The sequence below is a fragment of the Bufo bufo genome, chromosome 3, assembly GCF_905171765.1.
Source record: "Bufo bufo chromosome 3, aBufBuf1.1, whole genome shotgun sequence".
Lineage (NCBI taxonomy): Eukaryota > Metazoa > Chordata > Amphibia > Anura > Bufonidae > Bufo > Bufo bufo.
Window position 1 is genome coordinate 57,874,630 of NC_053391.1, and position 26,950 is coordinate 57,901,579.

Sequence of the window (26,950 nt, forward strand, 5' to 3'; positions counted from 1 at the left end):
ACAAATAACTTGACCAGCTAAAACTGTGCAGATTTGGTTGAATAGAGATGTGAGACCTGTTTTTTTTTGCGCTGTGTGACAGTTATAGGTTTAATCACAGAATGACACTTCTATCAGCACGCTAGCGTGTGTCTTAGGTTTTTCTGAATGACACTATCAATACCTTCAATGTAAGATTTTCTTTTTGAGATAGATTTCAAGTAGGCCTCAAATACCACGAACTAGTTATTTTGAGAATGGCAAATTTGGGAATGCTTTTTCAACCCAGAACAAAAAGTCTGCTTTTACGGTCACTACAAATAACTTGACCAGCTAAAACTGTGCAGATTTGGTTGAATAGAGATGTGAGACCTGTTTTTTTTTTGCGCTGTGTGACAGTTATAGGTTTAATCACAGAATGACACTTCTATCAGCACGCTAGCGTGTGTCTTAGGTTTTTCTGAATGACACTATCAATACCTTCAATGTAAGATTTTCTTTTTGGGATAGATTTCAAGTAGGCCTCAAATACCACAAACTAGTTATTTTCAGAATGGTAAATTTGGGAATGCTTTTTCAACCCAGAACAAAAAGTCTGCTTTGACGGTCACTACAAATAACTTGACCAGCTAAAACTGTGCAGATTTGGTTGATTAGAGATGTGAGACCTGTTTTTTTTTGCGCTGTGTGACAGTTATAGGTTTAATCACAGAATGACACTTCTATCAGCACGCTAGCGTGTGTCTTAGGTTTTTCTGAATGACACTATCAATACCTTCAATGTAAGATTTTCTTTTTGGGATAGATTTCAAGTAGGCCTCAAATACCACAAACTAGTTATTTTCAGAATGGCAAATTTGGGAATGCTTTTTCAACCCAGAACAAAAAGTCTGCTTTTACGGTCACTACAAATAACTTGACCAGCTAATACTGTGTAGATTTGGTTGAATAGAAATGTCAGGTCTATTTTTTAGGCGCTGGGTGACAGGCTCAACTTGCCCCTGATGTAATATATGGCCAAAAAATAACCACACTGTTGATGGTTAAATGCACTTGTGTGACACAGGCTCAGCCTGCACCAGATGTAGTATATGGCCAAAAAATAATCAGACTGTTGATGGTTAAATGCACTTGGTTGACACAGGCTCAGCCTGCACCAGATGTAGTATATGGCCAAAAAATAATCAGACTGTTGATGGTTAAATGCACTTGGGTGACACAGGCTCAGCCTGCAGCTGATGTAGTATATGGCCAAAAAATAATCAGACTGTTGATGGTTAAATGCACTTGGGTGACACAGGCTCAGCCTGCAGCTGATGCAGTATATGGCCAAAAAATAACCAGACTGTTGATGGTTAAATGCACTTCGGTGACACAGGCTCAGCCTGCAGCTGATGTAGGATATAGCACAAAATAACCACACTATCGATGGTTAAATACACTTGGTGATAGCTCGTGCTGGCGCACCACAAGTCACAAAATGGCCGCCGATCACCCCAGAAAAAAAGTGATCTAAAAACACTCTGGGCAGCCTAAAAAAAGTGAGCAAGTCAATAATAGCACTTCAATGATCCACAGCTGCAGATCGATCACAGAATGAAGTCTTTTGGAGGAGTTAATCTGCCTAATCTCGCCCTAACGTCGCAGCTGCAACCTCTCCCTATACTGATCATAGCAGAGTGACGTGCGGCGCTACGTGACTCCAGCTTAAATAGAGGCTGGGTCACATGGTGCACTGGCCAATCACAGCCATGCCAATAGTAGGCATGGCTGTGATGGCCTCTTGGGCCAAGTAGTATGACGCTTGTTGATTGGCTGCTTTGCAGCCTTTCAAATAGCGCCAAGAAAGCGCCGAACACCGAACCCGAACCCGGACTTTTACGAAAATGTTCGGGTTCGGGTCCGTGTGACGGACACCCCAAAATTCAGTACGAACCCGAACTATACAGTTCGGGTTCGCTCATCCCTACGGATAACCCTCTTGCCCAACAGCTGACCGCAGGATTTTCGGAACTGCTAGCCCGCCAACTACTGCCATATAAACTAGTGGACTTTGATGCCTTTCGAAAATTTGTGGCCATTGGCACACCACAATGGAAAGTCCCCGGAAGGAAATATTTCTCCCAGAAGGGCATCCCAGATCTAAATTGACACGTTCAGCAGCAAGTGAATATATCTCTGGCACACAGTGTCGGTGCCAAGATACATCTGACTTCTGATTTGCGACAGCCCGACACGCTGGAACTCCACCTCGTATATGCTTGATAGGCTGAATCCAGCAGAAACTTGCCGTTAACGAATACCTGTGCAAACTCTGCAGCAGGACAGGTTCTGAGGAGGTTGATTTAGTTTCACCCCGCCAGTGGCTGCTCATGCTCATCACATGCAGACTTCTGCAGCCATTTGATGAGATCACCAAACTGTTCAGTCACAGCCAGGGCACCATCAGTGACATCGTACCTTATTCCTTCTTTCTGGAGCGTGCATTGTGTTGTGTCATTGATCAAGCCGTCGAGGAGCAGGAGCTGGAAGATGAGGAAGTCACAATACTGAATGAATTCCCAGGGCTACTCCATCTGAGACAAGTCAGCAGGACCTGAAGAGGAGTCAGAAGAGGATGGTGGCTGGGGGGGAGGAGGAGGAGCAATAAGAGTAGGCTTTGAGGGGGACTTTAAACTTTTCGGGGATCCGTGGTGTTGTTAGTGGCTGGGGGGAGGAGACCAAGGACGACATTCTCCTGGGCAGTGAGCAGGAGCCAGGGCGCTCCACTGCTTCCAATTTAGTGCAAATGGGGGCCTTCATGCTCTAGTGTTTGAAGAGGGACCCCCTTATAAAAAGCATAAAGGGCAAGGAGTAGTGTTGAGCGAGCATAATAAGAGTTCGACTCGAGCATCGATATGCTCGGCGCATGGTGGTACTCGGCCGAGTACCGCAAGTGCTCGAGCGCAATGCTCAAGTCTCCTCTCTGCACATTTCGTGGCTGTTAAACAGCCAATAAATTTGCAGGTAAGTACTGCCCTCACTGTAATACCCATAGCCATGTTGGCTACTGCATTATAGTGATTGGCTGGCTGGAACGCGTCATCGTGTGCTATATAGCACCCGATGACGCGTGTTTTGCTCAATATATCTTGTAGCGCAACTGGCGCTAATTTGCTCAGTGTTAGGCCTCATGCACACGACCGTTGTTCTGGTCCGCATCCGAGTCGCATTTTTTACGGCTCGTGTGCGGACCCATTCACTTTAAAGAGGCCGCAAAAGATGCGAACAGCACTCCTCGTGCTGTCTGCATCCGTTGCTCCGTTCCGTGGCCCCGCAAAAATATAACATGTCCTATTCTTGTCTGTTTTGCAGACAAGAATGGACATTTCTACAATGGGCCGCCTGTTCGGTTCCGCAAATTGCGTAAGGAACACGGGCGGCTTCAGTGTTTGGCGGATCCGCAATTTGCGGACCGCAAAAAACAGAACGGTCGTGTGCATGAGGCCTTAGGAAGAGCTGTGCATAGGAATGGACAGACAGTGTAGGGAGTGTAATAGGAAGATTTTTATACAAAAAGACCCAAAAGTCCTTTTAAGGACTATTGTGTGTGACAGCAGCAATATATATTTTTAGCGCATCCTGTGCAAAATACTGTGTAATTGGCCGCTGAGGACAGTTTTCCTGTGTAAAGTGTGCGCATCCCTAAAATATCAGTGACATCCAGTGCACTTTTTCCGTAGATGGTGTCCACTGCGAACAGTTATCCGCGCCACATCTCCTGTTTAAAGTGTGTGCATCCCTAAAATATCAGTGACATCCAGTGCACTTTTTCACTACAGTGTGTCGGCTGCGGACAGTTAAATTATCCGCACCACATCTCCTATTTAAAGTGTGCGCATCCCTAAAATATCAGTGAAAACCAATGCACTTTTTCCATAGACAGTGTCGCTAAGGACAGTTAAATTATCTGCGCCACATCTCCTGTTTAAAGTGTGTGCATCCCTAAAATATCAGGGACATCCAGTACACTTTTCCCTAGATGGTGTCCCCTGTGGAAATTAAAATTATCTGCGCCACATCTCTTGTTTAAAGTGTGCGCATCCCTAAAATATCAGTGACATCCAGTACACTTTTTCCGTAGACACTGCGAACAGTGGCATTACCTGTGGTACCTGTCCTGTATAACGTTTCCTCATCACAAATACCTTTGAAAATTTTTTTGCACATACACTTCTAAATCCTACGCTACTGTACGTGTGACATCAGGGCTGGGACAAGGCCATTTGGTGCCCAGGGCGAAGATGGCAAACTGCGCCCCCCCCCCCCCCCGGCATACTGGTGGCAATTGATCAGGCAAACTGGCAGCACGCTGGCGGCAATTGATGGGCACAGTGGGGCAAACTGGCAACAATTGATGGGCACAGTGGCTGTGTTTGATGGGCACAGTGGCTGTGTTTGAGGGGCAGAGTGGCTGCGTTTAATGGGTACAGTGGCTGCGTTTAATGGGTACAGTGGCTGCGTTTGATGAGCAGAGTGGCTGCGTTTGATCGGCACAGTGGCTGCGTTTGATGGGCAAAGTGGCGAAAATTGACGAGTGGCACAGTGGCTGCGTGTGTTGGCACAGTGGCTGTGTGTGATGGCACAGGGGCTGCATGTGATGGCACAGGGGCTGCATGTGATGGCACAGTGGCGACAATTGATGGCACAGTGGCTGAGTGTGTTGGCACAGTGGCTGCATGTGATGGCACAGTGGCTGCGTTAGGTGGCACAGTGGCTGCATGATGGGCATAGTGGCGACAATTGATGGCACAGTGGCTACGGTTGGTGGGCACAGAGTGGCTGCATGTGATGGCACAGTGAAGCTGCCCACATGAAGGGCATATCACTATCAGGCTAGGCCAGAGAGACTCATTCACTTCACTCACTTTAGCCTATAGGATTAAAAATAACTAAGATTGTTTAGTGTTCTCCCCTACTACTGACATTCTACCGTCATTGATTGCTGAGCTGGTCTCTCCTGGTATTTCTAGAGTGTGAACTCGTGACAAGAAGTGGAGAACAGCAGGGGACAATAGTGGAACTAGTAGTCTACTTGTGCCACTATTGTCCCCCGCTGTTCTCCACTTCTTGTCACGAGTTAACACTCTAGAAATACCAGGAGAGACCAGCTCAGCAATCAATGACGGTAGAATGTCAGTAGTAGGGGAGAACACTAAACAATCTTAGTTATTTTTAATCCTATAGGCTAAAGTGAGTGAAGTGAATGAGTCTCTCTGGCCTAGCCTGATAGTGATATGTCCTTCATGTGGGCAGCTAGAAATACCAGGAGAGACCAGTTCAGCAATCAATGACGGTTTCTAGGATTTTACTTCTTGTAGGTAGCCCATAGGAGAAACTCACTCTCACTGTGTGCCTCTGGCCTGGCTCTAAGATGGAGGCGCCGCCGCCACTATCGCACCTTACTGGCTGCTGCTGCTGCTGCTCAGTCCTCCTCTTCCTGCAAAAAGAAGGAGGAGGCAGAAGTAGCACGTGGTAGCTGGTAGGCGGCGCCCCGCTGTGCTGAGCCGCACAAGACTACGAGGAGGACGTCGGCGCCGTCACGCAGATGAGTCTGACGACAAGTGCTGGCATTTTGCCAGCAGCATTAGCAAACTTAGCGGCACGCTGTAGGCTGAGTGAGCGGGCATTATAAAATTGTGAGCGGGGCCACAATAATTGCTGCGCGGCCGCCCACCCGCGCAGCTTAGAGGGAACACTGTCAGCAAGCACAGCAAGTGGCGCTTGGCTAATGTGGTACAGTGAAGCTGTACACTGCTGGCACTTCACCTGCGCCTAGGGTTGCCACCTTTTCTTCAAGCCAAACCCGAACAGAAGGGAGGGAGGGCCCCCTTCCAGGCCCCGCCTCCAGCCACGCCCATGTCCCGTCTCCACCCCTGGTCGCTGTCGCACCGCGATCGTTACGCCCCTGATCCCACGCCTGCGCCGTCCCGTTTAGTATTCAGCGCAGGCACGGTATTTACGGGACGAAGAGGAGAACTCGGACGTCAATCAACTGGACATGGGCGTGCCACTGCCAAAGGGTGAATAGACGGAGCCTCTAGGTGCTGCAGGAACGCCCTCATAGCACCTAGAGGCTCATTAGCATATTATAAGTCTTTATTTTAAGAGAACGGCGGCGGCGGCAGCGGCAGGCAGGGAGTTATAAAACACACTGTTATGTACTCCTGACATTAGCACATCGCTAGTGTCAGTCAGCTACATAACGTAAAGTTTTTTCTGATGATTGACAGATTCAGAAACACCCCACTAAACTCTTTTTTTTTTTGGCTTCTTATAATCCCTATACTGCGATATATGAATACATAATGTTATTAGTCATTTTGGTTCAGTAGATAATGAATAAAACGGACTTTTATAATATGTAAATTACCTGTCTACCAGCAAGTAGGGCGGTTACTTGCTGGTAGCAGCCGTATCCTCCTATCATAATGACGCCCCCTCCGCATGTTGATTGACAGGGCCAGCGAACGCGATCGTCCTCTGGCTGGCCCTGTCTGCTATCAAGATCTTGCGCCTGCGCCGTAGCGGTCTTCAGTCGGCACAGGCGCACTGAGAGGAGGACGCTCGCTCGGCCGCTCCATCCTCAGTGCGCCTACACCGATGACGTCACATCTACACCCGGCGCAGGCGCACTGAGGATGGAGCGGCCGAGCGAGCGTCCTCCTCTCAGTGCGCCTGCGCCGACTGAAGACCGTTACGGCGAAGGCGCGAGATCTTGATAGCAGACAGGGCCAGCCAGAGGACGATCGCGTTCGCTGGCCCTGTCAATCAACATGCGGAGGGGGCGTCTTTAGGATAGGAGGATGCGGCTGCTACCAGCAAGTAACCGCCCTGCCTGCTGGTAGACAGGTAATTTACATATTATAAAAATCTGTTTTATTCATTATCTACTGAACCAAAATGACTAATAACATAATGTATTCATATATCACAGTATAGGGATTATAAGAAGCCAAAAAAAAAAAGAGTTTAGTGGGGTGACAGAAGCCCACACTGTTACATACAATTACACAATTCAAATGTTTTATATTTCTACCTTTTTAGAAGTGAGTGACAGACTAGGACAGGTGTCAGGACTCAGGAGTCAGGACTGTCTTGGTCAGGTTGTCTGCAGGCAGGGCACAGTGGGCACTGGGCTGGGCACTACATGGGCAGGCTCAGGCTGCTGGAGCTGGACTGGAGAGGAGAAGAAGAATGATTTCTCCCACGGAGCTCCCTCTGCCTCTCTCTGATGTCATCACTTCCTTATCAGAGAGAGGAAGGGAGGGACTGGGAGGCAGAGGAGGAGCGAGGGGAGGAGACTGAACAGTGAGTGAACACAGCGCTGCCTGGCACCACTGTACTGTATGTAGTGTGTAGACTGGAGGAGGGAGGAGGGGAGGCTCGGGAGCGCTGCGCTCAGCTGATCACCCAGAGTGACAGCTTAAATATGCGATCGGAGTCTCGGTCGGACCACACTGCAGTTTGAATGAGTAATCCTGTGCCCGGGTCTAAGAAAGGCTTGTACCCGGGCACAGGATTACAAACCCGGACTGTCCGGGTGAATCCCGGACGGGTGGCAACCCTACCTGCGCCCCCCTCCTGTCCGCAAATGGTAGCGCCCAGGGCACCCGCTCCTTCGGCCCCTGCCTTGTACCGGCCCTGTGTGACATACTTTCAAGCATATATCACATTTAAAATGAAGAAGGCGAGCAGTAAGGGACGGGGAAGTGGCCATGATGCTGATGGTGCACGCAGAGGCCGTGGCCCTGGGTGTGGAGAAACAGTGCCTGCTGCCAGAGCTCAAGAAAAAAAAATCATCCAAGATACCTAGCTTCATGTCCCAGTTTGCAGGGCGTGCTGCCGCCGGAATTCCGCCCCCCGCCCCTATTATAGTCATTGGGAACTGAGCGGCAGTCCAGTGGCACACGTGAACTAGCGGCAGGACAGATCCGACAGGCTGTTCACCCGCCGGAACAGCCTGCCGAAGTCCCCTGCCGTTATTGTGAAACTAGCCTAAGACGCATAAAAATGGCCGCTGATTAAAATACATAATTTTTGTGGGAATTTTTGCCATTGATACCCCCTCTGGTATGTCACTGTACATGTTGTGGGACTATTTGCGCACATCTAGTAAGTATTTGGTGGCTGCAAATATGACCTGAAGGTTTTTCAGGCTCGCCTGCCATTAAAGTGAATGGGGCCCGCCGCGAATGCGCGGTTCGCGAACATTTGATCGCTAACACGCGTTCGCGAAACGTCCCGGCTGATGTTTGTCCATCACTACTCATAATTTCTCAGCCAATCACTCACTGCTTTAGATGAATTGCATGGCTTTGGGAATCAGCACTGAACAGAACCGATGAAGAAATTCCATCGCTCAACAGCTTGCTATTTAAAATGTATTCATTAATACCAGTTTTCTCAAATTAATAATTACCTGGATGATTTAATAGTTTTACCAATTTTTAGAAATGTTTTATCTCATATTGAGAAAACATTAAAATATAGAAAGTTGCCATAAAGCTTATTTTTAGATATACCTGATGTAAAATTGTTTAACCGCTTCCCGCAAAATGACGTACATGTACGTGGGGGAATGTGGTGCCTTACCGCATTCCCACAAGCATGTACGTGATGGGATCTGGCGGGTGCAGGAGCTGCACCCATCCAATGCGCAACACGAACCCGGGTGTTACTGATAGCGGGGCCCCTGCATCATCTGCTGGCATCATTGTATGGGGTGATGCCGGCGGATTAACCCTTTCACATTCCGCGGTCAGCGCTGACCGCGGCACATGCACAGTTTACAGACAGAGGGGGCTCCCTCTGACCCCATCGGCCTCCCAAACTGCGCTAGCAGGGGGCCGATGGTTGCCATGGCAGCCCCAATGCCTTACACAGGCATCGGAGCCTGCCAGCTACGGAAGCCCAGGAGATCCAGCTAGAGGGCTGGGTCTCCTAGGCAACTGTCAGCGTATAACTGTGTACGACGCTAACAGTTCAATTCAGTACAATACATAATGCATTGTACTGAAATGAAACAGGGATCAAACCCTGAAAACAAAAAAAGTGAAAAAAAAGTTTTAAGTAAAAAAATGCATCCTTTTCCCAAAATAAAGTAAAAAAAATTGTAAAAAATAGGGAAAATAAGAAAAGTAGACATATCAGGTATTACTGCATCTGTATCTACAAAAATATCACATGACCTAACCCCTCAGGTTGACACCGTAAAAAACATTTTTTGTCACCTTACATCACTAAAAGTGCAACACCAAGCGATCAAAAAGGCGTATGTCCCCCAAAATTGTACCAATTTAACCATCACCTCATCCCGAAAAAAATTAGCCCCTACCTAAGACAATCACCTAAAAAATAAAAATAAATATGGCTCTCAGACTATGGAGACACTAAAACATGTTTTTTTTTTTTGTTTCAAAAATAATATTATTGTTTAAAACTTAAAAAAAAAATATACATATTAGGTATTGCCATGTCTGTAACGACCTGCTCTATAAAAATATCACATGACCTAATCCTTCAGGGGAACACCGTAAAAAAAATATATATAATGTAAAAAAAGCCATTCTTTGTCACCTTACATCACAAAAAGTATAATACCAAGCGATCAAAAATTCATACGCACGCCAAAATCATACCAAACAGTCACCTCATCCCACAAAAAATGAGACCCTACTTAGGACAATCACCTAAAAAACTAAAAAACTATGGCTCTCAGAATAAGGAGACACTAAAACGCTGTTATTGTGTAAAACTTAAATAAATTAAAAGTATACATATTAGGTATCGCCACGTCCGTAAGAACCTGCTGTATAAAAATTTCACATGACCAAATCCCTCAGTTGAACACCGTAAAAAAAAAATGTGTGTCAAAAAAGCAATTTTTGTCATCTTACATCACAAAAAGTGAAATACCAAACGATCAAAAATTCATATCCACCCTAAAATAGTAACAATCAAACCGTCATCTCATACCAAAAAAAATGAGCCCCTACATAAGACAGTCGCCAAAAAAACAAAAAAAAAAACTATGGCTTTCAGAATATGGAGATAAAATTTTTTTCATTTTTTTTCAAAATTGCTTTATTATGTAAAACTGAAACAAACAACTAAATTTTTTTGTCATATTTGGTATTGTTGCGTCCGTAACAACCTGGTCTATAAAAATACCACATGATCTAACCTGTCAGATGAACATTGTAAATAACAGAAAATAAAAATGTTACCAAAACAGCTATTTTTTGTTACCTTATCTCACAAAAAGTGTAATATAGAGCAACCAAAAATCATATGCACCATAAAATAGTACCAACAAAACTGACACCTTATTCCCGTAGTGTCACGGTGGGGAGTGGAGGAAACCCCTCATCATACAATGTAAAAGGGATAGGGGTAGCAGCTAGACCAGGCTGCCAAGAAAAAGGAGCTGGTCACCTCCTATAGCATCCCTAAATCTGGCCCTGTTCTCCTAACTGTATGAGCTGACCCTTAAGGTCGGAGGGCCCATACACTGGAACCTCAGAACCCCAAAATCCCTGAATATCCCTGAGGTTAGGAGACAGGGACAAGAGACAACCAGGTTCATCCAAGACACGGATGAACCAGAGTCTCCACAGGCCTAGCTGCAGGAAAAAGTGGACGACTGAATATAGCAACAGAGTCGGCAGGTAAGAACACCAGAAACACTTACCTGCTGCAGCCACCATGACTGGAACCCATGCATAAGTACAGGTGCCAACACTGTTGTAGAATCATAGAACCTCCTAGCACATGTGCGATGATTACTTTAATAGTATACACATTATGGTCAATTAGGACCTATTAACGTCTTTTTTCATGTGCTAATAATATTTAAAACTTCACTTTTATTAGGGTCTCTTTAATAAAATCACTTTAACAACAAATACTGGAATAGGTTAAAAATCCCCAGTGATTGCAGATCACCTCCTTCACTTGGAAGCTTGCTGCTGTTTATAATCCTTCACAGCAGCATGCTAGTCATTTCAGCTTTGATCTAATTGCTACAGTGGTCAATTGCCTGCGTTTCTACATTCACTTTGTCGCTGTGCTAGCTGTAATTTACTCCTCTCAAGAAAGTTCCCTCTCTGCTAATCACTGTTACTAAAGACACAAACACATAGATCTCCTGCCTCCCGACATGTTTCGCTGGAAAACCAGCGTCTTCAGGGGATCATGCAGGTATGTGTGTTGGGGGCGGGAACCATCATTTAAAGACTCAGTGTCACATGGTCTCTTATGTGTATCCAATCATATCATACATTCGTTAACTATCCTACTGTCATTCTCACATCATACATTCCGATAGGTTGGAGTGTCTACCCAGCAAACATTTCTCTACTTTAATAGGCCAACATGTTCAAATTTCCACCCTTCCGACTGTGTCCCGTAACGTCGCTCCTCCTACTCACCTCTTCCGCATCTACTCGATATTCAAGATAAACTGTGCATGCTCGGCAACTTCAAATTTTTCTTCTCTCTAATGCGAGTCCGCGCATGCACCATAACTTAGAGATTTTCCTTCCTCCGATCTCCTCTATTTCTTTGTCTTTCACGGTTCGGCTCATGCGGGCCAACTTGCAAGTTACTCTTCTGCTTTATATGCCTCTGCGCAAGCGCATCGACTTTATCGACTGTTTCCTTCCTCCCACACAGCAAATAGGACACCGTACAAACAACACCACACACAGATATCCAGCACACCTGATATTGCCTGGGCCCCATACAGCAAGGTGCACGGCAGCGGCCGTCCCGGGTTACGCAGTGCCCAGTCGCCACTATTTTTCAAGGTGTGCCATGCCCGCCTTACACCAACATGTGTCCCATAACATCACACGTGCCATGACCAACACAGTAATTGGGAAGCTCCACTTACCCACGGACATATGGACAAGTGCATTTGGCCAGGGACGCTACATTTCCCTGAACACACACTAAGTGAACGTTGTTGAGGCAGGAAACGAGTCGTACCCTGGGATGGCACAGGTGCTACCGACGCTAAGGATTGTGGGCCCTAATTCCATCAGGGTTTCCGCCAGCACCTACGTTAGTGGCTCCAACCCCCACTTCTCCTCCTCTGCCTCGTCCTCCACTTCCACCTCCTCTTGCAGCACCAGTCAGCCATCTTTCGTTAGCTGGAAGCAGTGTTGCACTGCAGTGGGGAAGCGTCAACAGGCTGTGCTGAAGCTGATATGCTTGGGGGACAAACAGCACACCGCCGCAGAGCTGTGGCAGGGGATAAGAGACCAGACTGAGCTGTGGCTCTAGCCACTTAACCTAGAACCAGGCATGGTTGTGTCTGAAAATGGCCGTAACTTGGTGGCGGCTTTGGAGGTCGGCAAGCTCACACACATCCCATGCCTAGCCCACATCTTAAACTTAGTGGTTCAGCAGATTCTCAAAACCTACCCCAATTTGCCTGAGCTACTGGTGAAGGTGCGCAGCGTGTGTGCATATTTCCGCAAGTCATCGACAGCTTCAGCCGGTATGTCAACGCTGCAGCAGCGCTGGAAATTGCCAGCTCACCAGCTGTTGTGCAACATAAGCACGCGCTGGAGCTCCATGTTCCACATGCTGGCCAGGCTTTGTGAGCAGTAAAGGGCAGTAGTGGAATACCAGCTGCCACATGGTCGTCGCCTTTCCAGTCATCTTCCGCTATTCACAAGCGAGGAGTGGGCATGGATTTCTGACTTCTGTGAGGTTTTAAGAAACTTTGATGAATCAACACAGATTGTGAGCTGCGATAACGCTATTATCAGGGTAAGCATCCGACTTCTATCAACTCAAACGCTCGCTGCTCACAATTAAGGACGACGCTTTGCATGTGGAAGAGGTCGAAATGTGGGAAGACATTACACAGGGTGATAGCCAGACCACCCTCTGTTCCTTTTCTCAGCGCAAATTGGAATATGAAGAGGAGGAGGAGAAGGAGCAGGAGACTGTTGCCTCCGCTACAGAGGGTAGTACCCATGGAAATTTAATTCCATCTGTTCAGCGAGGGTGGGCTGAAGAGGATGAGGAGAATGAGAGTGATCCTCCTGATTATGACAGTGAAGTCTTGCCTGTTGGTACTCTGGCACACATGGCTGACTTCATGTTAGGCTGCCTTTCCAGCAACCCATGCACTATATGGATTTTAGACAACACGGATTACTGGTTGTTCACCCTTCTTGACCCCCGCTACAAAGAGAACTTCTCATCGCTCATTCCTCCGGTGGAGAGTACGAGCAAAATGGTGCAATACCAGAAGGTAATTGTTGAAAAATTGCTCCAAAAATTTCCATCTGACAACGCTGGCGGCAGTGTCCGTAGTTCCTTTGGCAACCGAGGAGGGGAGATGAGGGGAACACACAGCAGTTTCAACAGAGGCAGGGCAACACTCTCCAAAGCCTGGGAGATTTTCATGACGCCCCACCAGCACCCTCACCCTGATGCGTGGCCTACTGTGACAAGAAGGGAATTATTTTGGAAGATGGTGAAGGAGTACATAGCAGACCATGTCAGCGTGTCCTCAATGATCCCTCAGTGCCTTACAAATACAGGATGTCCAAGCTGTACACGTGGCACGAACTGGCGCTCTACTCCTTGGAGGTGCTGGCCTGCCCTGCCACCAGCATTTTGTCTAAGCCCTTTCACTTAGGCATAGGCTTTATGAGTGTATGAGTCCCACTACCTGAACAATTGTACCACAATGTGAATGAGGCCCTCCTTTATGTGATATACAGGTTGTATCGGAGTGCATCTTCCTTGTCATTTTTGGAAGCACTTGGACTTTATATACAAGTAAATATACAGGAAATAATGTTTCCTAGCAATTTTTCCTCCATCTAAAATCAATTTTTATCTTCGGTTTGGTGCGTATTATTGTCAGTCTGTAAATGTGGCGTACTACTCGGACAACATCGTTCCCAGCAGCAACCTGGGAGTCCAAGATGCATCCAGACATCCACCCCATGCTGTTCCCGGACCATTTCAGTGGTGTTTCCATAAATTTAGGAACTTTTTGTATGAACCAGGTACCCTCGCCTCTTCAGAGCAGGGGGTGCCTGGTTTAATGTCATTGTTCTCCAATTGACTTCCATTGTGCTCGGCTGCTCGGTAGAGCACCCGAGCATCCCGAGGTGTTCAGCCCGAGCCTCCGAGCACTATGGTGCTCCATCAACACTAATTATTAAGAGACACACAACATTATAGACAATGGCTTCAAACAACTTCCCTGTCCTATCTCCAATGGACTATAAATGGGTCCTGGCAGTAAAACTGGACACCAAAACAGTTATCTCACTACATCCTGGACTCCATTGAGGCATTACAGATATTTATGCATGTCTTTTGGTATTACTACTGCTCTAGAAGACGCAGGAAACTTGAACCAGTAGAAGGCCAGTATGGAGTGGAAGTTATTGTAGATGACACTCTTGTGAATGGCTGTGGTGACACAAAAGAGCAAGCTACAAATGATCATGACAATATTGTGATTGGACTCCTAGAGACAGCATGAAAGCTGAACCTAAAATTCAATAAAAAGAAGCAATGACTGAGGCTACCTTCAGTACCATACACGGGACACTCACTGACAGCAGAAGGCTTGCATCCTGTTCCAGACAAAGTAAGAGCAATTTTAGCGGTACCAAAGCCTGACAATGTTCAGAGACTGCTAGGGTTTGTAAACTACCTTTCAAACTTCTTACCATATCTTTCAGATGTATGTCAATTACTCCACAGATTAACCGACAAAGATCTGAGCCTGGCAATCCAGCTAAGATGCAGTTGTCAGGCAAATGAAAGGTATGATAGTGTTGAACGAGCACCAAAGTTTTTGTGTGCGATGTTCAGGTGTTCTACCGAGCACACGAGCACAATGGAAGTCAATGGGAGAACCCCAGGCACCTCCGGCTCTGAAGGGGGAGGCTGTTGGGACTCTAGTTCGGCATAGGAGTCCCTGCTCTGAGTCCATATATAGCTATGTCCATATATATGGAGTCAGTGATTGGGGACACCCCAGTGTATTTAAATCTAATTTAGCCTGTATTTCAGAAAAGTTTCTGCCAAGATTCAAACTCACAACCATCTGTATTAGAGGCAAGGCACTTATCCACTCAGCTATAATAGCCACATAGCTAGTTACAAAAAAAAAAAAAAGTATGAGACTTCTACTGTACTGTACTTCTACTGAGACCTATACAGTAGAAGTCCCATATTTTATATATTTTTTTAAGTGACAGGCTATGCAGCTGTATAGTGTAGTGGTTAAAGTTCTGGGCTGTAATGCAGAAGTGTGAGTTCATATCCTGTCACAAACATTTTTTTCAGAAATAGAGGCTAAACTTAATATACTGTATATACAGTCAGGTCCATAAATATTGGGACATCGACACAATTCTAACATTTTTGGCGCTATACACCACCACAATGGATTTGAAATGAAATTAACAAGATGTGCTTTAACTGCAGACTGTCAGCTTTAATTAGAGAGTATTTACATCCAAATCAGGTGAACCGTGTAGGAAATACAATAGTTTGCATATGTGCCTCCCTCTTGTTAAGGGACCAAAAGTAATGGGACAATTGGCTTCTCAGCTGTTCCATGGCCAGTGTGTGTTATTCCCTCATTATGCCAATTACAATGAGCAGATAAAAGGTCTAGAGTTCATTTCAAGTGTGTAATTTGCATTTGGAATCTGTTGCTGTCAACTCTCAAGATGAGATCCAAAGAGTTATCACTTTCAGTGAAGCAAGCCATCATTAGGCTGAAAAAACAAAACAAACCCATCAGAGAGATAGAAAAAACATTAGGCGAGGCCAAAACAACTGTTTGGAACATTCTTAAAAAGAAGGAACGCACCGGTGAGCTCAGCAACACCAAAATACCCGGAAGACCATGGAAAACAACTGTGGTGGATGACCGAAGAATTCTTTCCCTGGTGAAGAAAACACCCTTCACAACAGTTGGCCAGATCAAGAACACTCTCCAGGAGGTAGGTGTATGTGTGTCAAAGTCAACAATCAAGAGAAGACTTCACCAGAGTGAATACAGAGGGTTCACCACAATATGTAAACCATTGGTGAGCCTCAAAAACAGGAATGCCAGATTAGAGTTTACCAAACAACATCTAAAAAAGCCTTCACAGTTCTGGAACAACATCCTATGGACAGATGAGACCAAGATCAACTTGTACCAGAGTGATGGGAAGAGAAGTGTATGGAGAAGGAAAGGAACTGCTCATGATCCTAAGCATACCACCTCATTAGTGAAGCATGGTGGTGGTAGTGTCATGGTGTGGGCATGTATGCCTGCCAATGGAACTGGTTTCTCTTGTATTTATTGATGATGTGACTGCTGACAAAAGCAGCAGGATGAATTCTGAAGTGTTTCAGGCAATATTATCTGCTCATATTCAGCCAAATGCTTTAGAACTCATTGGACGTCGCTTCACAGTGCAGACGGACAATGACCCAAAGCATACTGCAAAATCAACCAAACAGTTTTTTAAGGGAAAGAAGTGGAATGTTATGCAATGGCGAAGTCAATCACCTGACCTGAATCCGATTGAGCATGCATTTCACTTGCTGAAGACAAAACTGAAGGGAAAATGTCCCAAGAACAAGCAGGAACTGAAGACAGTTGCAGTAGAGGCCTGGCAGAGCATCACCAGGGATGAAACCCAGTGTCTTGTGATGTCTATGCGTTCCAGACTTCAGGCTGTAATTGACTGCAATGGATTTGCAACCAAGTATTAAAAAGTGAAAATTTGATTTATGATTATTATTCTGTCCCATTACTTTTGGTACCTTAACAAGTGGGAGGCACATATGCAAAGTGTTGTAATTCCTACCAGAGATATATTTATAATATATAATATATTATAATATATGTAAATATATTATGGCTAAAACATTAGTAGTAGGGATGAGCGAACCCGAACTGTATAGTTCGGGTTCGTACCGAATTTTGGGGTGTCCGTGACACGGACCCGAACCCGAACATTTTCGGAAAAGTCCGGGTTCGGGTTCGGTGTTCGGCGCTTTCTTGGCGCTTTTTGAAAGGCTGCAAAGCAGCCAATCAACAAGCGTCATACTACTTGGCCCAAGAGGCCATCACAGCCATGCCTACTATTGGCATGGCTGTGATTGGCCAGTGCACCATGTGACCCAGCCTCTATTTAAGCTGGAGTCACGTAGCGCCGAACGTCACTCTGCTATGATCAGTCTAGGGAGAGGTTGCAGCTGCGACGTTAGGGCGAGATTAGGCAGATTAACTCCTCCAAAAGACTTCATTCTGTGATCGATCTGCAGCTGTGGATCATTGAAGTGCTATTATTGACTTGCTCACTTTTTTGAGGCTGCCCAGAGCGTTTTTAGATCACTTTTTTTCTGGGGTGATCGGCGGCCATTTCGTGACTTGTGGTGCGCCAGCACGAGCTATCACCAAGTGTATTTAACCATCGATAGTGTGGTTATTTTGTGCTATATCCTACATCAGCTGCAGGCTGAACCTGTGTCACCGAAGTGCATTTAACCATCAACAGTCTGGTTATTTTTTGGCCATATACTACATCAGCTGCAGGCTGAGCCTGTGTCACCCAAGTGCATTTAACCATCAACAGTCTGATTATTTTTTGGCCATATACTACATCAGCTGCAGGCTGAGCCTGTGTCACCCAAGTGCATTTAACCATCAACAGTGTGGTTATTTTTTGGCCATATATTACATCAGGGGCAAGTTGAGCCTGTCACCCAGCGCCTAAAAAATAGACCTGACATTTCTATTCAACCAAATCTGCACAGTTTTAGCTGGTCAAGTTATTTGTAGTGACCGTAAAAGCAGACTTTTTGTTCTGGGTTGAAAAAGCATTCCCAAATTTGCCATTCTGAAAATAACTAGTTTGTGGTATTTGAGGCCTACTTGAAATCTATCCCAAAAAGAAAATCTTACATTGAAGGTATTGATAGTGTCATTCAGAAAAACCTAAGACACACGCTAGCGTGCTGATAGAAGTGTCATTCTGTGATTAAACCTATAACTGTCACACAGCGCAAAAAAAAACTGGTCTCACATCTCTATTCAACCAAATCTGCACAGTTTTAGCTGGTCAAGTTATTTGTAGTGACAGTCAAAGCAGACTTTTTGTTCTGGGTTGAAAAAGCATTCCCAAATTTGCCATTCTGAAAATAACTAGTTTGTGGTATTTGAGGCCTACTTGAAATCTATCCCAAAAAGAAAATCTTACATTGAAGGTATTGATAGTGTCATTCAGAAAAACCTAAGACACACGCTAGCGTGCTGATAGAAGTGTCATTCTGTGATTAAACCTATAACTGTCACACAGCGCAAAAAAAAACAGGTCTCACATCTCTATTCAACCAAATCTGCACAGTTTTAGCTGGTCAAGTTATTTGTAGTGACCGTAAAAGCAGACTTTTTGTTCTGGGTTGAAAAAGCATTCCCAAATTTGCCATTCTGAAAATAACTAGTTTGTGGTATTTGAGGCCTACTTGAAATCTATCCCAAAAAGAAAATCTTACATTGAAGGTATTGATAGTGTCATTCAGAAAAACCTAAGACACACGCTAGCGTGCTGATAGAAGTGTCATTCTGTGATTAAACCTATAACTGTCCCACAGCGCAAAAAAAAACAGGTCTAACATCTCTATTCAACAAAATCTGCACAGTTTTAGCTGGTCAAGTTATTTGTAGTGACCGTAAAAGCAGACTTTTTGTTCTGGGTTGAAAAAGCATTCCCAAATTTGCCATTCTCAAAATAACTAGTTTTTGGTATTTGAGGCCTACTTGAAATCTATACCAAAAAGAAAATCTTACATTGAAGGTATTGATAGTGTCATTCAGAAAAACCTAAGACACATGCTAGCGTGCTGATAGAAGTGTCATTCTGTGATTAAACCTATAACTGTCACACAGCGCAAAAAAAACCAGGTCTCACATCTCTATTCAACCAAATCTGCACAGTTTTAGCTGGTCAAGTTATTTGTAGTGACCGTAAAAGCAGACTTTTTGTTCTGGGTTGAAAAAGCATTCCCAAATTTGCCATTCTGAAAATAACTAGTTTGTGGTATTTGAGGCCTACTTGAAATCTATCCCAAAAAGAAAATCTTACATTGAAGGTATTGCCACCTACACAGCTCAAAGAGCAACCACACAGAGAACAGCTCTAATTTAATTATTTCCTTTATTGGATATCCAAAAACATTATATGGTATATCAGTTAAAAATATACAAAAAACAGCACGTGATGGGAACGCTACGGTGTAATAACAATTATATAAAAACAGAGAAAGCTCCAAACCAATATGGGACTAGTATCCCCCCATACACAGATAAGACAGTATCAGCTTGGTGGGACACACATAGCAACATAAGCACCCAGCATATGTATACAAGCACACTCCAAACATTTGAAGGGGTGTGAGTCTGGGTGCAGCACACAACAAGCAGAGGTTGCCAAAGGAGAGGGGGGGGAAAAAACACACACAATATAAAGTGCAAGTGCGATTAGTACCTACTGACCGTGGTCTGAAGCAGTGTCATTCAGAAAAACCTAAGATACATGCTAGCGTGCTGATAGAAGTGTCATTCTGTGATTAAACCTATAACTGTCACACAGCGCAAAAAAAAACAGGTCTCACATCTCTATTCAACCAAATCTGCACAGTTTTAGCTGGTCAAGTTATTTGTAGTGACCGTAAAAGCAGACTTTTTGTTCTGGGTTGAAAAAGCATTCCCAAATTTGCCATTCTCAAAATTGTGGTGAACGGGAACAATGAGGAAAACATCTAATAAGGGACGCGGACGTGGACATGGTCGTGGTGGTGTTAGTGGACCCTCTGGTGCTGGGAGAGGACGTGGCCGTTCTGCCACAGCCACACGTCCTAGTGAACCAACTGCCTCAGGTCCCAGTAGCCAGCAGAATTTACAGCGATATTTGGTGGGGCCCAATGCCGTTCTAAGGATGGTAAGGCCTGAGCAGGTACAGGCATTAGTCAATTGGGTGTCCGACAGTGGATCCAGCACGTTCACATTATCTCCCACCCAGTCTTCTGCAGAAAGCGCACAGATGGCGCATGAAAACCAAGCCCATCGGTTTGTCACATCACCCCCATGCATATCAGGGAAACTGTCTGAGCCTCAAGTTATGCAGCAGTCTCTTATGCTGTTTGAAGACTCTGCTGCCAGGGTTTCCCAAGGGCATCCACCTAGCCCTTCCCCAGGGGTGGAAGAGATAGAATGCACTAACGCACAACCACTTATTTTTCCTGATGATGAGGACATGGGAATACCACCTCAGCACGTCTCTGATGATGACGAAACACAGGTGCCAACTGCTGCATCTTTCTGCAGTGTGCAGACTGAACAGGAGGTCAGGGGTCAAGACTGGGTGGAAGACGATGCAGGGGACGATGAGGTCCTAGACCCCACATGGAATAAAGGTCGTGCCACTGACTTTCACAGTTCGGAGGAAGAGGCAGTGGTGAGACCGAGCCAACAGCGTAGCAAAAGAGGGAGCAGTGGGCAAAATCAGAACACCCGCCGCCAAGAGACTCCGCCTGCTACTGACCGCCGCCATCTGGGACCGAGCACCCCAAAGGCAGCTTCAAGGAGTTCCCTGGCATGGCACTTCTTCAAACAATGTGCTGACGACAAGACCCGAGTGGTTTGCACGCTGTGCCATCAGAGCCTGAAGCGAGGCATTAACGTTCTGAACCTTAGCACAACCTGCATGACCAGGCACCTGCATGCAAAGCATGAACTGCAGTGGAGTAAACACCTTAAAAACAAGGAAGTCACTCAGGCTCCCCCTGCTACATATTCTGCTGCTGCCGCCTCGGCCTCTTCTGCTGCTGCTGCTGCCGCCTCGGCCTCTTCCTCCGCCTCTGGAGGAACGTTGGCACCTGCCGCCCAGCAAACATGGGATGTACCACCAACACCACCACCTGCGTCACCAAGCATCACAACTAGAGTTGAGCGAACACCTGGATGTTCGGGTTCGACGAGTTCGGCCGAACTTTCGAAAAATGTTCGGGTTCGGGATCCGAACTCGACCCGAACTTCATACCGAACCCGAACCCCATAGAATTCAATGGGGACCCGAACTTTTGGGCACTAAAAAGGCTGTAAAACACACCCGGAAAGGGCTAGAGGGCTGCAAAAAGCAGCAAAATGTAGTTAAATCCCCTGCAAACAAATGTAGATAGGGAAATGATGAGTTAACATAAAATAAATAAAAATTAAACAATATTAATTGGAGTGAGGTCCCATAGCACAGAATCAGGCTTCAAGTCACCCACCAATGGAGAAGGTCACTTACTATTATTTTGACCACAGCAACCAGACAAAGGAGAGAGGTCCCACAGCAGAGAACCAGGCATCATATCACCCACCACAGGAGTAGGCCACCATTTAGTTAATTTTACCCCTACACCCAGACGGAGGAGAGAGGTTACACAGCAGAGAATCAGGCATTTAGATCACCCACCACAGGAGTAGGCCCCCATTGAATCAGACCCTGGCAACCATGTCAGATGGCACAACCATCTGCTTTATATCAATCAGCACAGGAGAAGGCGACTTTGAAAGACTTTGACCCCTACACCCAGATGGAGGAGAGAGGTTTCACAGCAGAGAATCAGGCATCATATCAACCACCACAGGAGAAGCCACCATTTAGTTACTTTGACCCCTGCACCCAGGAAGAGGAGAGAGGCACCACAGCACATATTCTGGCATCATATCAGCCACCACAGGAGAAGCCACCATTGAGTTACTTTGACCCCCGCACCCAGGAAGAGGAGAGAGGCACCACAGCACATATTCTGGCATCATATCAGCCACCACAGGAGAAGCCACCATTGAGTTACTTTGACCCCTGCACCCAGGAAGAGGAGAGAGGCCCCACAGCACATATTCTGGCATCATATCAGCCACCACAGGAGAAGCCACCATTTAGTTACTTTGACCCCTGCACCCAGGAAGAGGAGAGAGGCCCCACAGCACATATTCTGGCATCATACTAACCACCACAGGAGAAGCCACCATTGAGTTACTTTGACCCCTGCACCCAGGAAGAGGAGAGAGGCCCCACAGCACATATTCTGGCATCATATCAGCCACCACAGGAGAAGCCACCATTGAGTTACTTTGACCCCCGCACCCAGGAAGAGGAGAGAGGCACCACAGCACATATTCTGGCATCATACTAACCACCACAGGAGAAGCCACCATTGAGTTACTTTGACCCCTGCACCCAGGAAGAGGAGAGAGGCCCCACAGCACATATTCTGGCATCATATCAGCCACCACAGGAGAAGCCACCGTTGAGTTACTTTGACCCCTGCACCCAGGAAGAGGAGAGAGGCCCCACAGCACATATTCTGGCATCATATCAGCCACCACAGGAGAAGCCACCATTGAGTTACTTTGACCCCCGCACCCAGGAAGAGGAGAGAGGCACCACAGCACATATTCTGGCATCATACTAACCACCACAGGAGAAGCCACCATTGAGTTACTTTGACCCCTGCACCCAGGAAGAGGAGAGAGGCCCCACAGCACATATTCTGGCATCATATCAGCCACCACAGGAGAAGCCACCATTGAGTTACTTTGACCCCCGCACCCAGGAAGAGGAGAGAGGCACCACAGCACATATTCTGGCATCATATCAGCCACCACAGGAGAAGCCACCATTGAGTTACTTTGACCCCTGCACCCAGGAAGAGGAGAGAGGCCCCACAGCACATATTCTGGCATCATATCAGCCACCACAGGAGAAGCCACCATTGAGTTACTTTGACCCCTGCACCCAGGAAGAGGAGAGAGGCCCCACAGCACATATTCTGGCATCATACTAACCACCACAGGAGAAGCCACCATTGAGTTACTTTGACCCCTGCACCCAGGAAGAGGAGAGAGGCCCCACAGCACATATTCTGGCATCATATCAGCCACCACAGGAGAAGCCACCATTGAGTTACTTTGACCCCCGCACCCAGGAAGAGGAGAGAGGCACCACAGCACATATTCTGGCATCATACTAACCACCACAGGAGAAGCCACCATTGAGTTACTTTGACCCCTGCACCCAGGAAGAGGAGAGAGGCCCCACAGCACATATTCTGGCATCATATCAGCCACCACAGGAGAAGCCACCATTGAGTTACTTTGACCCCTGCACCCAGGAAGAGGAGAGAGGCCCCACAGCACATATTCTGGCATCATATCAGCCACCACAGGAGAAGCCACCATTGAGTTACTTTGACCCCCGCACCCAGGAAGAGGAGAGAGGCACCACAGCACATATTCTGGCATCATACTAACCACCACAGGAGAAGCCACCATTGAGTTACTTTGACCCCTGCACCCAGGAAGAGGAGAGAGGCCCCACAGCACATATTCTGGCATCATATCAGCCACCACAGGAGAAGCCACCATTGAGTTACTTTGACCCCCGCACCCAGGAAGAGGAGAGAGGCACCACAGCACATATTCTGGCATCATATCAGCCACCACAGGAGAAGCCACCATTGAGTTACTTTGACCCCTGCACCCAGGAAGAGGAGAGAGGCCCCACAGCACATATTCTGGCATCATATCAGCCACCACAGGAGAAGCCACCATTTAGTTACTTTGACCCCTGCACCCAGGAAGAGGAGAGAGGCCCCACAGCACATATTCTGGCATCATACTAACCACCACAGGAGAAGCCACCATTGAGTTACTTTGACCCCTGCACCCAGGAAGAGGAGAGAGGCCCCACAGCACATATTCTGGCATCATATCAGCCACCACAGGAGAAGCCACCATTGAGTTACTTTGACCCCCGCACCCAGGAAGAGGAGAGAGGCACCACAGCACATATTCTGGCATCATACTAACCACCACAGGAGAAGCCACCATTGAGTTACTTTGACCCCTGCACCCAGGAAGAGGAGAGAGGCCCCACAGCACATATTCTGGCATCATATCAGCCACCACAGGAGAAGCCACCATTGAGTTACTTTGACCCCCGCACCCAGGAAGAGGAGAGAGGCACCACAGCACATATTCTGGCATCATACTAACCACCACAGGAGAAGCCACCATTGAGTTACTTTGACCCCTGCACCCAGGAAGAGGAGAGAGGCCCCACAGCACATATTCTGGCATCATATCAGCCACCACAGGAGAAGCCACCATTGAGTTACTTTGACCCCCGCACCCAGGAAGAGGAGAGAGGCACCACAGCACATATTCTGGCATCATATCAGCCACCACAGGAGAAGCCACCATTGAGTTACTTTGACCCCTGCACCCAGGAAGAGGAGAGAGGCCCCACAGCACATATTCTGGCATCATATCAGCCACCACAGGAGAAGCCACCATTTAGTTACTTTGACCCCTGCACCCAGGAAGAGGAGAGAGGCCCCACAGCACATATTCTGGCATCATACTAACCACCACAGGAGAAGCCACCATTGAGTTACTTTGACCCCTGCACCCAGGAAGAGGAGAGAGGCCCCACAGCACATATTCTGGCATCATATCAGCCACCACAGGAGAAGCCACCATTGAGTTACTTTGACCCCCGCACCCAGGAAGAGGAGAGAGGCACCACAGCACATATTCTGGCATCATACTAACCACCACAGGAGAAGCCACCATTGAGTTACTTTGACCCCTGCACCCAGGAAGAGGAGAGAGGCCCCACAGCACATATTCTGGCATCATATCAGCCACCACAGGAGAAGCCACCATTGAGTTACTTTGACCCCTGCACCCAGGAAGAGGAGAGAGGCCCCACAGCACATATTCTGGCATCATATCAGCCACCACAGGAGAAGCCACCATTGAGTTACTTTGACCCCCGCACCCAGGAAGAGGAGAGAGGCACCACAGCACATATTCTGGCATCATACTAACCACCACAGGAGAAGCCACCATTGAGTTACTTTGACCCCTGCACCCAGGAAGAGGAGAGAGGCCCCACAGCACATATTCTGGCATCATATCAGCCACCACAGGAGAAGCCACCATTGAGTTACTTTGACCCCCGCACCCAGGAAGAGGAGAGAGGCACCACAGCACATATTCTGGCATCATATCAGCCACCACAGGAGAAGCCACCATTGAGTTACTTTGACCCCTGCACCCAGGAAGAGGAGAGAGGCCCCACAGCACATATTCTGGCATCATATCAGCCACCACAGGAGAAGCCACCATTTAGTTACTTTGACCCCTGCACCCAGGAAGAGGAGAGAGGCCCCACAGCACATATTCTGGCATCATACTAACCACCACAGGAGAAGCCACCATTGAGTTACTTTGACCCCTGCACCCAGGAAGAGGAGAGAGGCCCCACAGCACATATTCTGGCATCATATCAGCCACCACAGGAGAAGCCACCATTGAGTTACTTTGACCCCCGCACCCAGGAAGAGGAGAGAGGCACCACAGCACATATTCTGGCATCATACTAACCACCACAGGAGAAGCCACCATTGAGTTACTTTGACCCCTGCACCCAGGAAGAGGAGAGAGGCCCCACAGCACATATTCTGGCATCATATCAGCCACCACAGGAGAAGCCACCATTGAGTTACTTTGACCCCTGCACCCAGGAAGAGGAGAGAGGCCCCACAGCACATATTCTGGCATCATATCAGCCACCACAGGAGAAGCCACCATTTAGTTACTTTGACCCCTTCACCCAAACAGAGGAGAGAGGTTCCACATCAGAGAATCAGGCATCATATCAACCACCACAGGAGTAGGCCACAATTTAATGGGACCCCGGCAACCATGTCAGATGGCACAACCATCAGCTTCATATCAATCAGCACAGGAGAAGGCGACTTTGAAAGACTTTGACCCCTACACCCAGACGGAGGAGAGAGGTTTCACAGCAGAGAATCAGGCATTTAGATCACCCACCACAGGAGTAGGCCCCCATTGAATCAGACCCTGGCAACCATGTCAGATGGCACAACCATCAGCTTTATATCAATCAGCACAGGAGAAGCCACCATTGAGTTACTTTGACCCCTGCACCCAGGAAGAGGAGAGAGGCCCCACAGCACATATTCTGGCATCATACTAACCACCACAGGAGAAGCCACCATTGAGTTACTTTGACCCCTGCACCCAGGAAGAGGAGAGAGGCCCCACAGCACATATTCTGGCATCATACTAACCACCACAGGAGAAGCCACCATTGAGTTACTTTGACCCCCGCACCCAGGAAGAGGAGAGAGGCACCACAGCACATATTCTGGCATCATATCAGCCACCACAGGAGAAGCCACCATTTAGTTACTTTGACCCCTGCACCCAGGAAGAGGAGAGAGGCACCACAGCACATATTCTGGCATCATACTAACCACCACAGGAGAAGCCACCATTGAGTTACTTTGACCCCTGCACCCAGGAAGAGGAGAGAGGCCCCACAGCACATATTCTGGCATCATATCAGCCACCACAGGAGAAGCCACCATTGAGTTACTTTGACCCCTGCACCCAGGAAGAGGAGAGAGGCCCCACAGCACATATTCTGGCATCATATCAGCCACCACAGGAGAAGCCACCATTTAGTTACTTTGACCCCTTCACCCAAACAGAGGAGAGAGGTTCCACATCAGAGAATCAGGCATCATATCAACCACCACAGGAGTAGGCCACAATTTAATGGGACCCCGGCAACCATGTCAGATGGCACAACCATCAGCTTCATATCAATCAGCACAGGAGAAGGCGACTTTGAAAGACTTTGACCCCTACACCCAGACGGAGGAGAGAGGTTTCACAGCAGAGAATCAGGCATTTAGATCACCCACCACAGGAGTAGGCCCCCATTGAATCAGACCCTGGCAACCATGTCAGATGGCACAACCATCAGCTTTATATCAATCAGCACAGGAGAAG